Consider the following 10,000-nt stretch of genomic DNA (forward strand, 5'->3'; position numbering starts at 1 on the left):
CAGCTTGCTTGCCATGCAGGCTGGCCAACTTCATGTCCCAGAGAAGTAGCCTTCCCTTCCTCATGGTGGCTCTTCCAAGGTCCTGTACAGCTGCCTTCCAAGGGGGAAGTGTGCCACCACATGCTGAATTCCCCTCAGCTTACTGTATGACTTTGCAAACAGTATATCAGGCTCACTGTTCTTGAGCTTCCAGGGTTGAAGACCTAGTGCTTCCACCAAGTTTCACTCATGTGGCAAGCTAGAGCCACCTCTCTCTCCTCAGAGAAGTGAGAGTCATCAAGGCCACTCACTCACTCACTCACTCACTCACTCACTCACTCACTCACTCACTCACTCACTCACTCACTCACTCACTCACTCACTCACTCACTCACTCATTCACTCACACTGTGAGTTCCTGCAGATGTCAAATCTATTCAAATGCCTGTCACCTAACCCTCTATAGCAAAGAGCAGACTTCTCCTCACAGGTTATTGAAAACTGTGAGTAGGATGAATAGAACTGCACTTTGACTTTCAGAGAAGATGATAAATATGTGAAACACTTTACCAAATAAAATTAAAAAATATGAAACTTTACAGACTTTTAAGAAAGGAATAGATAATTATTTTGATCACTGATATCAGTATTAGGCAGATCAAATGAACCCTGTCACCTGATCCTGTAATGCATTTAGCATAATGTAATATGTAAGTGAGGAATATGTTGGCAAGTCCACTAAGGTACTGGCCACCTAACTCTGCAGCTGAGATTCTTCATGCCATACAAAGTGATATTTCTTCACTATAAAGGAGTCTGTTGGTCTTTGTAGTACGCTTCAAAGAACAATGCAAAAAAGAGGCAGTGTGTGTGTTTGTGTGTGTGTGTGTGTGTGTGTGTGTGTGTGTGTGTGTGTGTGTGTGTGTGTGTGTGTGAGTGTACATGTTATGTGTAAGTGTGTGTGTGTGTGTGTGTGTGTGTGTGTGTGTGTGTGTGTGTGTGTGTGTGTGTGTGTGTGTGTGTGTGTGTGTGTGTGTGTATATGCAGCAATATGGGTAAATAACAGGACAAGGTGAGGATGTTGATACAAAGAGCTTGACAAGGTATACATTATGCTTTATCTATTTCAGTTCTATACATACCCCTTTAACTTACCATGTCTTATAACTTCTAACATTTGTATTGTATCATTTCCACTCTTTTTACGTGTACCTCTTAAATCACAATTAAAATTTCCTGTTGTTATAATATTCATATTTATCACTACATAGTCTATAATTTGATGAAATAAGCTTTCCCTTTCTTTACAATTCTTATAAGCATGTAAAGTTATAATTCAGTATACTTGTTCTTTCCATTTTAAATCTACAGCGATTTAGCCTTCCATTTTTGTTTGTTACATCTAATATCTTTACTGTATTTCTACAGAATACAACTATTCCAGAACATTTCTCATTTTCCCAATTTCAGAGTATCTTTCTTCCCCATAGTTCCTCCATTTGTTATCTTTCTTTATTTATTAAAAATCTTGTGTTTTCTAATATAATTGCATCTACATCACATGTATTACAGAACTCCAAAATTCCTATTCTTCTTAATATATTCTTAATACTATTCACATTTGCAGAAAGCACGCTAAAATTGTCATTTTCCTTAGATTTGTTGTTAAATAAGTTCATTGGTAATTACTAGGCTAGCTTTCTTAATAGGCCATTCTAAGTCTAACCAATTTGATTCTGAAAGGGGAGAATCAAACACTGTCCCTTGTCTGTGTTTGTCCAAAAACTATACCATTATATCATCTTCAAGTCTTTAGCTGTATATGTTCTTTTCCATCCATTTCCTTTCATTTTTCTTTTGTACTTTTCCCTTTAAATTTGCTTTTTCTGTCTTTTACCCTTTTTCCTTTCACAACCTCCTAGTCACTTATTTCAGAACAATTTTCTTTGTCTTCTTTATTATTTTTTTCCATCTAATTTTTCTTCTATTTGTACTTCTACAATTTCTTCATTTTTGTTCATTTTCTTCTCTTTCTTTTTCATTTTCCTTACTGTTATTTTCATTTTTGCAATCCATCCTTAAATGCCCAATTTTGTTACATTTACAACATTTCAATTCACATTTTTGCATCATGTCCCATTTCCCCACAAATCTAACATTTTCTTTTGTGACAGTTACTTATCAAATATCCTTTTCCATAAAACAACATGTTTTGGGTTGCCCCCAATATTTTACAACATCCCTATTCCCCTCCATATTTATCATGGTTGGTATATGCAATTTTTTTTCTCTTTCTATTTTTAACACAATATTACAATCCCAGCCACCAGTCCATAAATGCCTTTCGTCATAAACTTTTGCAAAATCCAGTGCTTCTTTACATAAAGCTTCCAAATCTCCTTTTAAAGTCTCTCTTTCTATCAAAACTATAAACAAATCTTCATTTCCCCCTGTTAAATGCTTTTACCACTTAAAGAGCCCATGGGTTACAGTCTTTCTTTTTTTTTTCATATTCGCTGAGAAAATTTTCCATTGAAAAAATGGTCTCAGATATAATGTCACAGAATGTTTCTTTGTTAATAAGAATAAATGCTCTTACCTCATGTGGTTTTGGTGCTACTAAATTGTCGCACACTTCATAACTGTCCATTTCTTTGTCTTTACCTCAAATCCTTATACATACTTCTGTTTTTCATTTTTTTCTGCCTTCTTTTTTGCTACTCCACTTTTGCCTTCTTTCACTTTCTCTACATATGTTTTCTTTCCTGTCTCACCACTATTCTTCAGGACTGTCTCTGCAGCCTCCTTTTGTATTTTCTCTATAATTTCCCCCAGGGAAATCTCGGTTCTCTATTAGAAGACCGAAGACTTGGTCGAACTCAAAAGCCTGAAACAGCAAAATATTGAAGCGGCTTTTAAGCAAATTCTTTCCATGGGAAAGAATTCACTTGGCCACTTCATTACTTTGCCATTTTCAGCACTGTAGTGCAGTCTTGGAGTTGGTATATTTAAGTAGGGGGGTGTGGGGGTGAAGCCCCCCAGTTAATGTAATGTTTAAAGTAAGTTTTTTTTTTTTTTGTTGTTGGAACAGTGATTTTTCCTAGGAAAAAAAATCGCTGTTCTGACAGTTCGAAATTATAAGCTTTCACTTACATAGGGTCGATTAATCACCATTCACTTTTTTAAGTGCTCGGCGATCTAATATATAAGCGAAATCTCACCTTCATTTTTTTTTTTTTTTTTTTTGCTGGAGCAGCAATTATTTTCCCTGGGAAAAAAAATCAGTGTTCTATGAGTTCATTGTTTAGGGTTTTTGGACTTTGAGATTCGAACAAAGGGCTTTCAAACTTATCACCATTTGATGCTGTGATATAGACCCCATTTTCTAAATGTGCAATTTTACATAGTGTTACTGAATTGACTAAATATGCTTTCTTTTTATATGAAAGCCAAAACGTTATCCAAAAAATACTGCATATAACTTTCATCTCTTTCCATTGTGTCTCCATCAATAATTCAATTCCCAAAATTTCTATTTTTTCTTTGTTAAATTTGATCCTTTTTATTTCACCAGAAAACTCCAGTCCTTAATTTTTTTTTCTTATTAATACTCAATCCTAATGTTTTTAATTCTTTGTTAAGTATTTCTATATCTATTCTCATCCATTCTATATTTCTAACTGCTAATTCTAGATCATCTACATACATAAATATTACTGGAATCTGAATTCTCTCTGGTGTATGATATTTATCTTTTTCCAAAGCCAAGTTTACCTTAGTAAGCACTGCATTCATAACTAATGCAAGTAGAATGATAATTGATGAGCATCCTTGCTTGATACCACTCTTTACATATATTACTTCACTTAACCATCCATTAATTACTAATCTGACTTTATTCTCTCTGTTTACTGATTTTAAAATGTATATTATATTCTTACTTATATTTTATTGTCAAAATATCTCATAAAGCTTCATGCTGAATGCTTTACTTGTTTCATCTGCTAATATCTTTAATTCTGTTCTCCTGTTAGTTATATCATCTACTAACTCTCTTATTAGCATCAAAATTTCTTGACTTCCTTTCTCTTTTATTCCAAAAGCTGCTTCAGATAATAACATAGTTGTTTTGATTGCTATTGTTTTTTTCTATTATTATCAAAAAAGTCTTAGAATTTTGTTTACTATTCTTTTTTCTATTATTTTCAAAAAGATCTTATAATCTACATTATTTAAGAACAATGGTCTCCCGTTATTTTTATGTCTGTTCTTTATCCCTTTTTCTATATGAATTTCATAACACCTATACATATTTTTTCAGCATTTATCCCCTTTTCAAGCCATTCATTCAATACTTTTAAAAAATATTAATTTTACCATTCTTGCATGTCTTTATGCATTATGTATTTAAGATTATCTAATCCTGTAGCTGAATCTACATTTACTGTTTTAACACATTTTTAAGTTCCATCATTGTTATGTTTTCTTCCACTCTCTTATTATCTTCTTCAGTTAATTTATTTAGCTCCCATTTATTTTTCCTTATAGTGTTGCTTACAGTAAAGGTATCTAGAATGTGTTTCTTAACTGTTTGCATAATTTCTTTTTTGTGTATTTGCTATATATCTTTCTTCATTTCTTAACTGTCTTATTATTTTTTCTTTGACCATTTTGTTTAGATAAGGTGCTACTTCTTTGCTTCCCTGTAAAAAATATATTTGATTGAATAACATTTTTTAAAATGTTTTCTTGATTCATTTCATACAACATTCTATCTCTTTCTATAAAATCATCCCTATTACCTATATTTCCAAATACCTGAATACCAATTTTCTTATATTTGTCATTGCCTAGCAATATTTTTGTCTTTTGCCATACTAGCACTTCTTTTCTATATTTTTCTTTTAAACTAATCCACCAACTGTTCCAATCTTTATTAAAATTTTCTCATATCTATATGTACTCATTTAGTTCTGATTCATTAATCCTTTTTAATCCTTTACTTATTTTTCTATAGACATTTTTTTCTCGAATCTCACTCCATATAGCTATGTGATCTGAGAAAACTGCTGTTTTGTACCCTTGATGTATAATACTTAAACTCTCTGATACTATGAAATAATCAGGTTCAGTTCTTAAATTACTTCTTTTATATGTCCAGTGTTTATTTTCCCATAAATACATGTCACTATTTTTAATCATGTCTAAGATAACTTTAACATCAGCCCCCTCTTTCCTTCTATGTTTTAGATGACAATTAAAATCTCCCATTACTATTATTTTCATATTCACACTCACATAATATAGCATTTTCCTGAACATCATTTCTCTTTAGTTTTGGAAGGTGTATGCATAGAGTGTAATCACTCTATCATCATCATCTTCTTTCAGCTGTTCCCATTAGGGGTCGCCACAGCGGATCATCTGTTTCCATTTCTTCCTGTCCTCTGCATCATGCTCTTTCACACCAACCGCCTGCATGTCCTCTCTCACCACATCCATAAACCTCATCTTAGGCCTTCCTCTTTTCCTCTTACCTGGCAGCTCCATCCTTAGCATCCTTTTCCCAATATACCCAGCATCCCTCCTCAGCACATGTCCAAACCAATGCAATCTCGCCTCTCTTGCTTTGTCTCCAAATTGTCCAACCTGAGCTGACCCTCTAATATACTGATTCCTAATCCTGTCCATCCTAGTCACACCCAGTGCAAATCTTAACATCTTTAACTCTGCCACATCCAGCTCTGACTCCTGCCTTTTTGACAATGCTACCGTCTCCAACCCATATAACATAGCTGGTCTCACTACACTCTTGTAGACCTTCCCTTTCACTCTTATTGGTACCCGTCTGTCACAAATCACTCCTGACACTCTTCTCCACCCATTCCACCCTGCCTGTACTCTCTTCTTCACCTCTCTTCCACACTCACCATTACTCTGAACTGTTGATCCCAAGTACTTAAACTCATCCACCTTTACCAACTCTACTCCCTGCATCCTCACCATTCCTGTACCCCAGTCTCATTTGCACACATATATTCTGTTTTAGCCCTGCTGACCTTCATTCCTCTCCTCTCTAAAGCATATCTCCACCTCTCCAGGGTCTCCTCAACCTGGTCCCTACTCTCACTACATATCACAATGTCATCTGCAAACATCATAGTCCACGGGGCCTCCTGTCTAATCTCATCTGTCAACCTGTCCATCACCACTGCAAATAAGAAAGTGCTCAGAGCTGATCCTTGATGTAATCCCACCTCCACCTTAAATGTATCTGTCATTCCCACTGCAGTCCTCACCAATGTCACACTACCCTTGTACATATCCTGTACCACTCTTACATACTTCTCTGCCACTCCCGACTTCCTCATACAATACCACAACTCCTCTACAGGCAACCTGTCATATGCTTTCTCTAAGTCCACAAAGACACAATGCAACTCCTTCTGACCTTCTCTGTATTTCTCCAACAACACTCTCAGATCAAATATTGCATCTGTAGTGCTCTTTTCTGGCATGAAACCATACTGCTGATCACTAATCATCACCTCCCTTCTTAACCTAGCTTCCATTACTCTTTCCCATAACTTCAAGCTGTGACTGATCAATTTTATCCCTCAGTAGTTACTGCAGCTCTGCGCATCACCCTTATTCTTAAAGATAGGTACCAAAACACTTTTTCTCCACTCCTCAGGCATCCTCTGACTTTCCAAAATTTCATTAAACAATCTGGTTAAAAATTCCACTGCCATTTCTCCTAACCACCTCCATGCTTCCACTGGTATGTCATCTGGGCCAACAGCCTTTCCATTCTTCATCCTCTTCATAGCTGTCCTTACTTCCTCCTTGCTAATCTGCTTCACTTCCTGATTCACTATCCCCACATCATCCAACCTTCTCTCTCTCTCATTCTCTTCATTCATCAGCCCTTCAAAGTACTCTTTCCATCTACTCAACACACTCTCCTCACTTGTGAGTACATTTCCCTCACTGTCCTTTATCACCCTTACCTGCTGCACATCTTTCCCAGCTCTGTCCCTCTGTCTAGCCAATCGGTACAGGTCCTTTTCTCCATCTTTAGTGTCCAATCTCTCATACAACTCTCTATATGCCTTATCCTTTGCCACCTCTCTCTTTGCCATGCGCCTCATCTCCTTATACTCATGTCTACTTTCTTCATCTCTTTGACAATCCCACTTCTTCTTCGCCAGCTCTTCCTCTGTATACTCTCCTGTACTTCCTCATTCCACCACCATGTCTCCTTGTCCTCCTTCCTCTGTCCAGATGTCACACCAAGCACCTTCCTAGCAGTCTCCCTTACTAGCTCTGCTGTAGTTACCCAGGTATTCGGTAACTCTTCATTGCCTCCCAGTGCCTGTCTTAACTCTTCCCTGAACTCCACCTCACAATCACCCTTTTTTAACTTCCACCATTTAATCATTGGCACTGCTTTCACACTCCTCCTCCGCTTCTTGATCACCAACATCATCCTGCAGACCACCATTCTATGCTACTTAACTACACTTTCCCCAGTCACCACTTTTACAGTCTCCAATCTCCTTCAGACTGGCCCTCCTACATAGGATATAATCCTCCTGTGTGCATCTTCCTCCACTCTTGTACGTCACCCTATGCTCCTCCCTCTATAAACTTGTTTTTTTAAATCTTATATCTAGTATTACTATTCTTCCAATCATAACTGTCATATAATCCATGATTTCTATATATTTTCTGCATAAGATAACTATGCCTGAATATTTTTCTTTACCTAGACTCTATATGACTTTACCTTGCCATAATTCATTTATTTGTAGTCTTTCTTCTTCTGTTGTTATTCTTATATCTATTAGTACTGAAACATCCATGTCTAATTTTTTTACTGTATTCCAACACACCTAGCCTACTCTGAAAGTTTTTTATACTATTAATGTTGATGGCTAGGACTCTCACTGTTGGAAATCACTTTTGTTATATATTTTTTAATCTTTTCCTTTTTTTATTTTGTCTTATACTGCCATTTTTAAACTTGCATTTTCTTTCTTTTACTCTTTTTCCTGTAGAGCTTCTCTTGCATTTTACTCTTCCCCATTTGTCTTCTCCTTCATCACCTGAGTTGCTAACGTCTTCTTGTATCTCACTTTCTTTTCCTTTTTCCTCATTTGTACCGTTTAATCTTACACCCTTCATATCCATATTTTTTGCACCTCTTTCAAGTTATCTAATATAACATTTTCTCTATCTTGGTCTAATTCTGTTTCTTGTGCATAGTTTTCAACAACTTTACAGTCCATTCACGCATGTAGTATTCCTTTACATTTTATACATTTTTGTTTACATTTCTTTGCTTCATGACCAACTTTGCCACATGTAAACCATTTCCTTTAATCACAGCTATTAATTAAATGATCTTTACCAGATAAAAAACGTGTCTTTGGTTGTCTCCAGTATCTAACCATTCCCTTACTGCCTTCTATATTTACACTTGGTAAAAGCACAATTTTATCATTTTGCATTCTCAGTATTACACCACATTCCCATCACCCATTCCATAAGCCTCTGTTATCATAGATTTTGGTAACATCTATAACATCTCTACACATAGTTTTTAAGCAGTCCATGACATCACTTTTTTCAATATCAGTTTGAAATTGTATGAATATTCTTTTCTTTGCCTCCCTGTTAAATGCCTGAACAACGTACAAATTCTAAGGGTTCATATCTTTTTTCTTTTTATAACGCTCTAGAAGTTTTTCCATTTCTTTGAAAAAATGTCACAAAATGTCTGTTTCTTAATACAAATAAAGGCTGTTACCTCTCTGGGTTCAGTATCCAGTGGTGAGATGATGCTGTCCCACGTTTCATACTTGTTTAGTTCCTTTTCAGTTTTGTTGATTATCTTCACCCAATACATTCTTTTAACTTCTATCTTCTTCATTTCTCCTGTTTCACATTCCTTTAACATTTGCACATATGATTTCTTTTCTTCTTTTGTTTGTCTCCTGGTTTTCATCTTCGTGGATTCTGTCCATTATTTCTTACCATGGCACTGCTTTCTCACGCTCCAGCTCACTTTGATCCATTAATTCCTACAGAAACACATCCTGCTACCCTCCTGATTGGAGAGTTGTAACCACACACTCAGTTGTTGTAACAACAGTCACAAAAAGAGTGCATTCAAATATATCTTCAGAATCTGCCATTTCAGCTTCATCTCCCACTTTTTGCTTTTTCTTTAACTCGATCTCATTTCCAATCATTTTCTCTCTGTTCTCCTCCTTTAGTATTGTTTCTGACTCACTCTCCACCATGTTAACTTCCTTAGCTGTTTGAATAACAGCTCTGTTTTCATTATCAATACCATTAACCTCAGCAACAACTTCTCTCTCCATGCTTCCCATTTCTCTGGGCCACCTGCGCTCCTGGAAATGAAACAGGAAGCCAAACACTTTGCACTCAAATGCATCCCACTATGCCAAAGAGTAGGGGAAGTTCTCTGACGCCCTTGCCAAATTTCACCTGATAGTGTAAATACCACCTCTGGTCTCCCCAGAAAAGAGCCTACTAGCCTAGAGGGACTAATCTGGATAACAAAGAATAAAATAAGTAAGTAAATAAATACAATAAAATAAGCTAGCTATATATTAAATCTTTGAACTAAAAATGATACAGTAATGTATTTTCATTGATTTAATAAGACTCTCCTATTTGCACACCACTAGTCATGTACAACACAACAGTAGTGCTATTCGGTAGTATAGTTTTTTAATAGCACGTGTTGATAAATGTGTCTAAAAGTTTTTTATGCGTAAATGACTTGCTCAAAGAAGAGTGCATTCCAAGTGAAGACTGCACGAATCAAGCTGTACATAGATTAGCTCAGTACTGCTGTGACTACTTAGCAATACTCTCCTGCTTTTGCTGACTAGATGTCAGGTGCAGATTGATCCAGGTATCTGGTAGTTAAAGATGCAACCGCTGTAGACGCTGTTACAGACACTAGTAATACAAACCCTGTCCAGCT

The sequence above is a fragment of the Protopterus annectens genome, chromosome 15.part0 (genome assembly GCF_019279795.1).
Source record: "Protopterus annectens isolate FY-2018-M chromosome 15.part0, PAN1.0, whole genome shotgun sequence".
Classification (NCBI taxonomy): Eukaryota; Metazoa; Chordata; order Ceratodontiformes; family Protopteridae; genus Protopterus; species Protopterus annectens.